Consider the following 7,165-nt stretch of genomic DNA (forward strand, 5'->3'; position numbering starts at 1 on the left):
GGAATAGGAGAGTTAAGCACTGGGGTACGGGAGGGTACGGTAAAGGGGAATGTATGGGAAGGGACAACTACCACCTTTTGGAAAGCTCTATGGAAACACTACTGTAGAACTTTCCTAAAACATATACTTAAGTAAAAGGAATTGAAGTGGAGTCACCATATAAGAGGGGAGACAATGCCCCAATTAAACGACATATGCCACCAAGTAAAGTTCTCAGTGCGAGGAACAGGCTATGTCTTATTGAGTCATTGACCAAAGGTGTCCCAGAGACTCCCCAGACATCACAGATTATTGCCAAGGCTATTGGTTACCCTCTACAATCTGATGATAAGGCCCTATAGATAAGACATCACTTACTTTTGTCACTGAACATGGAACAATTGAGTTGGTGCTCAATTAGAGGATTTACCCCTGCCCCAGCTGACTAGCACTCATGGTGCTGGAAGGTACTTTGAATGTTACTAGAGAAGGAAAGTAACCATCAATATCACCCAGCTATCATGCATAACCATCAATATCACAAACCTGCAACAACAATCTGCCTGCAAGATGTACTGGTGTAATAGTGGCACACATGTTATGAGAGTAACCAGCTACTTTTTGATTGGATTTAAAGCCCACTTCATGAGATGGAACCCAGACCTGACACAGATAAGGTAAGCAAGTGTGGAGGGCATTAGAGGGCATGAGGTCCTTGTGTTCCCAGCAAAGCATCAGGGAAGCCAGGAATGTTAAACACACAGGTTTAGCATTCAAAGGAAGAGATGTATAACCTGTGTCCTATCTAGAAGGCTGGGAATGGCTATGACTAATAACTTGGTGATCTCTGTGCTATTTGTATGGCCAGGCAACACCCGGGACCCCAAGACCTTTATGTCAATCTCAGTCATCCTTCCTAGATCCTTATCTTGAGCATTAATTTATAAAATATATCCTTATGGAAAAGTTACATGTACTTTACAAATGGAACTGAATGTAGTTTATAGACTGGTGACCTTTATAGCTATTTGTATGACTTGAGACCACATCAGATCCTTCCCCAGACCCTTAAAATATCACTTGTAGTCAAACTGTAGAACTTGCCGTTCTAAAAGAGGTCACATGTACTTTACAAAAAGTTTCAATGTAGTCATGCCTTAAGCTTTATTGTGTACACTGGATTGAATAAATTACCACCAGAAAACTTTTTTTTTTCCCCAAACTATGCTGTACTTAAATATGCCTAAAACAAAATGCTCATGTCTTGAAGTTTGAACTAACTCTGGCTACTGAGCAGTGTTGAATCGAACTTCCTTCTTGACTCACAAGGATCAACACTCTGTTGACTGTGGTATTTGCAAAGAACATCCCCCACCCTAATCCTCAGCCAAGAATCTGAGACTAGATTGGTCATGGGCCTACAGAGAAATCTACTATTTTTCTGCTAATAGAACATGGATATCAAAAACCCCTAATGACACATACTGCTAAAACCATAGAGCAAGAGCATTGCTCAACCCTCATCAGAGAGGCTCCTTCTTACAGTAGATGACAATTAACCCAGAGATCCATAACTGGATAATGTGCAGAGAGTGAGAGACTCTGGATCACTCATCCCTAAGGTTATATCTTTGTCAAACTCCTCCCGTGGAGGCTCAGGGACCTATGCAGAGGAGGAGGTGAAAGGATTATAAGAGCTAGAGGTGATGTTGAATGACTCAGGAAGCAGCATCTGCCAGACACAAGCGGGCTGATATACATATGAACTCACAGAGCCTATGGAATCATGTATAAGACTGCACAGGTTCAATCCAGACAGGGTCCCAGCACTGAGAGTGGGAAGTGGACATGGGTTCCCACCCCTAACCAAGACACCATTTTCAGTTGATACCTGATGGCAAAAGAAAGAAAGTTTTCTACAATGGAGTGCCACTGGGTATATCAGTCACATTCCAGGGCAGCCCCTATGCCCAGGAATAGTTGATCAATACAAAATAGACTTTGTGTATATGTGTGTGTGTGTGTGCTTTTGTTTTGTTTTGGTTTCTTTGTCTTATTTGTTTTCTGTTTGTTTTGATTATCACTTTTTACTTGGGTCGGGGAGAGAGGGCATACATGAAGTTGGGTGATCAGAGACTTGTGAAGATCCTGGAGAAGTTGGGGGAGGTAGAAGAGTATGATTAACATATATTGTATAAAATTTAATAGCTAAAAGGATGTAATTTTAAATATAAAGGCAGCTTTATTTGGAATTAAAATCACATGCACCCTCAGACAGTTAAATTATTATTAGAAGGACCTAATATTCCTACCTCAATGTCTCCAAAGGCTTGGACTCCATTTGTCAGGAGAGACATACTTTTTAAGAGGTGATACACAGAGAAGAATAGCTAAGAAATCCCTTGGGGCCCCTTCCCACAAAGGCTCTGGAGCATATTTTATGATCTAGATCTGTGTGGGCATTTGGACACATGCTATATGTGAGACAATCAGAACTGACAAATTAAGAGACTGGAAAAGTTGCATAGTCTCAAGAACAGAATAATAATGGTAGCCGCCATCATCATCAAATCATTATTCTGCGCACAGCACAGCCATACGCATTTAATTCAAACATCCTGGAAACAAAGAAAAATTCATATTCCCAGACGGTAGCAGAAAGCAGTGTGCCCAGGTAACTTAACTCCAAAGCTGGTGCTCTTTCGTGCATCACTGAACTATTATATCTTTAAACCAGGCTCCATGAACAAATACATTAGGAGGACAGAGTTTTGTGTTTCTGTATGAAAGACTTTCTATTAGCCAGAGATATCCAGAATCTTCCATAGGAGATGAAGAGGGCATGTCCAGCAATGGCCAGAGCTATTTGTGAAGCATCCAGTAGATGTTAAACTCCTAGTGGGCAAATGGAGAAAATTATTCTAGACTTTTCCAACTGAAGATTTGGGAGAATATTTTATAAACTCAGAAAGCTCAGCATTCAGCACTTTCTTTCTGACCTGTATCTTACCGTGTACCAGCGAATATATTCATTTCTCTATGTGACATGTCACTCTGAATACAGTAGCAAAGGGAGAAATGCCCAGGTAGCTACTTTCTTCTCTTCTACAAGTTCTGCATGTCATGACATAGCCGATGCGAAATCAGTTGTTTGAGGCTCAGGGATGATTGTGGGAGATGGGGCAGAAAAGAGTGTAAGAAGTGGTGAAAACCTTATTCTCTGAAAATAACAGGGCAGCCGAATGTAATCATCCACAGCTGTTGTCACAAAATGGGCACAGCCTGAGCAAGCCTGTGCCAGAGCGAACTTCATCATGGACAGGGGAGGCAGGCACAGGACACCACTCGGCAGATGTGGCTCTATTGGCAATTGTTATCTGCTTGGAGAGGGAGAGGCAGTAGTAGACCATGATCCAGGGGAAGACCACACACCCATGAATATTTGGGCAGGATAAATGTGTTTTGTAGGATTAAAAAAAAAAAAGTACACAAAGTTCTATGGATAATGAAGGGGGCTGGGTAAGGAAAGAGGTGGGGGAAAAGTGTGACTATGATCAAAATATGTTATATGAAACTCACAAAGAAGTAATAATTGCTGCAATAGAAATTCAAAAGTGAATTACATCTTTCGGGGATGTAAGGACTATGTTTAGGGTCAGGAGGTCTTATTAATCAAGTTTATCAACAAGTACAACATCTTATATATAGTTTATACAGGGAAAAGTTGGACAGAGTCAGCAGAAAGCTACCATGCAATGGGGCCAAGTGAGCATAAGCTAATCAAACAATGTTGCACAAAGGGAATACAAGATATCTCAGAGGCCCTGGGGGCTGACATCTCCAGTCTCTTCATGGGGAAAACTAAACGTTAACTCCTTTGATACCCTGGCTCCAGCCCCAGATGAGATCTTTCCAAGTCTATCCCTGGGCTAAGGCACAAAAACCAGTGTTCCCTTTGTCCATTCATCAAGGCGTCTGAGAAAGCTTTGAGATAGCCTTGCTCCCAACCAACAATAGGCTTTCATGAACAAAGAACTGTGATATACTTTTATAAATCTTGCTGGGAGAGTTAGCCCACACCTTCCTCTACTCTCAGTTTTATGTCCTCTCCAAATGAGTTGATATAAATGAGAATGCCATTTTATTTGAATGCTAAGAACTGCAAAGATCCACCTTGAGCCTTGAAGTTAGAGAAGCTGGAAGCTGCCTTCTAGTTGGTACCACTCTCCCTCTAGGGATGGCAGCAGCCACTTCTCTTGTTGTCGTGACCATACATTTGACAAGAGGCAGTTTAAGGGAGAAAGGGTTTGAGGGTAAAGTCTGGAAAAAAAGAAATAAAAAGGAAAGGAAAGGACATGATTCTCCTAGATATAGTGGAGGAGAAAGTTTATCTACAATAAACTTCTCTTTGAGAATAGGATAAATCTTGTTCTCAGAGGATTTACCCAGCTCCCGAGGCTAACTCCAAAGGGATCAAGACATATTCAGGGATTAAGGGAAAGTATGTAGAATATTTACTGAATTTTGTGATTTAGATCTGTTGGGAATGAATTCTGGAGATTTGAAAAGAGCTTAGGTATTTGTTCACTATCTTTTGACTCCTTGGTTCCCTTCACGGGCCTTTGACAGTCACATAACACGAGTTAGGACAGTCTTGAGAAATTGACTTTGGAATCAGTTTTACTAATGAGGCATGTTTAAATCTCAACTTTGTTTTTTTTTTTTAAAGATGTATGTATGTATGTATGTATGTATTTAATATATATGAGTACAGTGTTGCTGTCTTCAGCCACACCAGAAGAAGTCATCAGATCCCATTACAGATGGTTGTGAGCCACCACGTGGGTGCTAGGAATTGAATCAGGACCCCCTGGAAGTGCTCTTATCCACTGAGCCATCTCTCTAGGTCTGCCCCCAAATCTGATTTTTTTTTTAAAAAAAAAGTTCACTATTTTAATACTGAGGACATTTTGTACACAGTGTTGAGACACAGAATTTGTAGAAATTATTAGCATAAAAATAAAATTGACAGTTGCTAAAATAACTATGATGAAATATAGAGCCATAAAAATTATATGGAAGGGTTTTCTTTGTGTGTGTGTGCACACACATGTGTGCATGTGTATTTGCATGTGTGTGCCCATGTGTGTGTGTTGTTGGAATTTAGCCCTGTAGGATATAACTGGGTTTTGTAGAAATGTGGATTTCAAGTAGCTTAAACTTGATAAAAACATTGGTGTAGACACAAGCTGCTCACTTAGGTACAGGCTGAGTTCGCTCCTACTTTATTCTTTGTGTTTTTATTTTTCCCATTTTAAAATTTCCTAAGGGGAAAAAACCTCCCCCTCATGAAAATGTCAATAAAATAAGAACAATGAGAAGCAGTCTAACTGTATCCCATAAGGAATCGATGAAAGACCCCACAGATTTATGATTACCCTGAAGTCAACATTGCAGAAAGTAGCTTGCCATTTTTTTTTTAAATACAAAGATAGACATAGAGCTTTTAAACATCATTGTGTTGAACACAGAATAAAAGTACCTCATTTCTAAGATGTGGGATTCAGGTTGGGAGGCAAGGAGATGAAAGAAATGTAGGAATCAAGTTTTCCTTTTTTTTTCTTTTAAGATTTATTTATTTATTATATATAAGCACACTGTAGCTGTCTTGAGACACACCAGAAGAGGGCATCAAATCTCATTATAGATAGTTGTGAGCCACCATGTGGTTGCTGGGATTTGAACTCAGGACCTCTGGAAGAGCAGTCAGTGCTCTTAACCACTGAGCCATCTCTCCAGCCCCTCAAAATTTCCTTAAATGGGGTTATGCTTATTAGCTGTGTTGAAAATAAAAGGTTTTCATTCTTGCTCCAATGGGGAATTCAGCTACCAGGACATTAAAGATCTCACCTTGGAGGATGCCTCTGAGGATGTTTTGTCTCTCCATTTTAAGCTTGTAGAAATCTTCAGAGAGAATCAAGGATCTGTCCAGGGAGAAACCCAGAGACTCAGCAAAGTTTTCAACCAAGATTGTCTGATATTGGTTACAAGGGAGGAATCATCTCAAAGCTTAAGTTTCTGTATTTCCTGTTCACACAGAGACCATTAGAGAAAATAATGCCAAGCAGGTTTTCCTGCTTGATTTTTGTTGTTCTTTTGAGATAGGTTTTTACTCTGTAGCCCAGGCTGGCCTGGTATTCAGTATGTAGCCCAGGCTAGCTTTGAACTCATGGCAATGTTCCCACCTTATGCCTCTTAATTGATGGGCTTACAGGCCTAAACCACTACACTCAGATACCTGCTTGAATATGTAAGTTTTCTAATTTTAGAAGGATATGGAGTTGTGCATGTATGTATGGGAGTTGGTTCTCAGTTATACAACATCCAAAGAGGCTACCAGGCAAGGACTGGCTGAAGTGCAGACATCTTGAGGTAGTGGACTGAATTATATCAAACAGAACAGTAGTGGTTCTCAACTGGGGCAATTTGTTTCTACCTTCCTGATATTTTTAGGAGAAATTCGGCAATGTCTGAGCATTTTTTAAAAAATGAAACTGGTATTTATAGGGCAAAGCATCCTATAATGCACAGGATGGCACTTACCAGGCCATTTTCCAGTTTCAAATGTCAGTAGTGCTAATGCTGAAAATTATGAGATAGAGGTGTTGGAAAGAGAAGGTTATAAGGCTCAGTTTATGTTTGGTAATGTGGCATTGATATGGATATGTGGCATAAGTCAGATAAAACATGGTTGATACTGGACATGGGGGAAGAGGGCTATGACTCGGCACAAAATGTCTGACACTGAATGTTTAGGCAACCCCAAGAACACAGTGATGTAATCTGTAGTATAACTATTTTTTTGACACTTTTGTAAGATTCTATAGAAATGTGGGTTTGAGGACAGGTCCCTGGTCCCCTAGCCTCTGCCTTTGCCAGCCTGCTTATATACAACTGTCTGTAGGCTTGTAGAATAGTGCAGACACAAAGTTGTTAGTAGCAAGTTTGGAACTGTGGTCAGAATAAAAAGGTAGGAAAAGAATAAAGAATCCTATGAAGCCAGGTGGCGTGGTGCACACCTTTAATCCCAGTACTGGGGAGGCAGAGGCAGGCGGATTTCTGAGTTCAAGGCCAGTCTGGTCTACAAAGTGAGTTCCAGGACAGCCAGGGCTATACAGAGAAACCC

The sequence above is a fragment of the Mus caroli genome, chromosome 4 (assembly GCF_900094665.2).
Source record: "Mus caroli chromosome 4, CAROLI_EIJ_v1.1, whole genome shotgun sequence".
NCBI classification, from domain to species: Eukaryota; Metazoa; Chordata; class Mammalia; order Rodentia; family Muridae; genus Mus; species Mus caroli.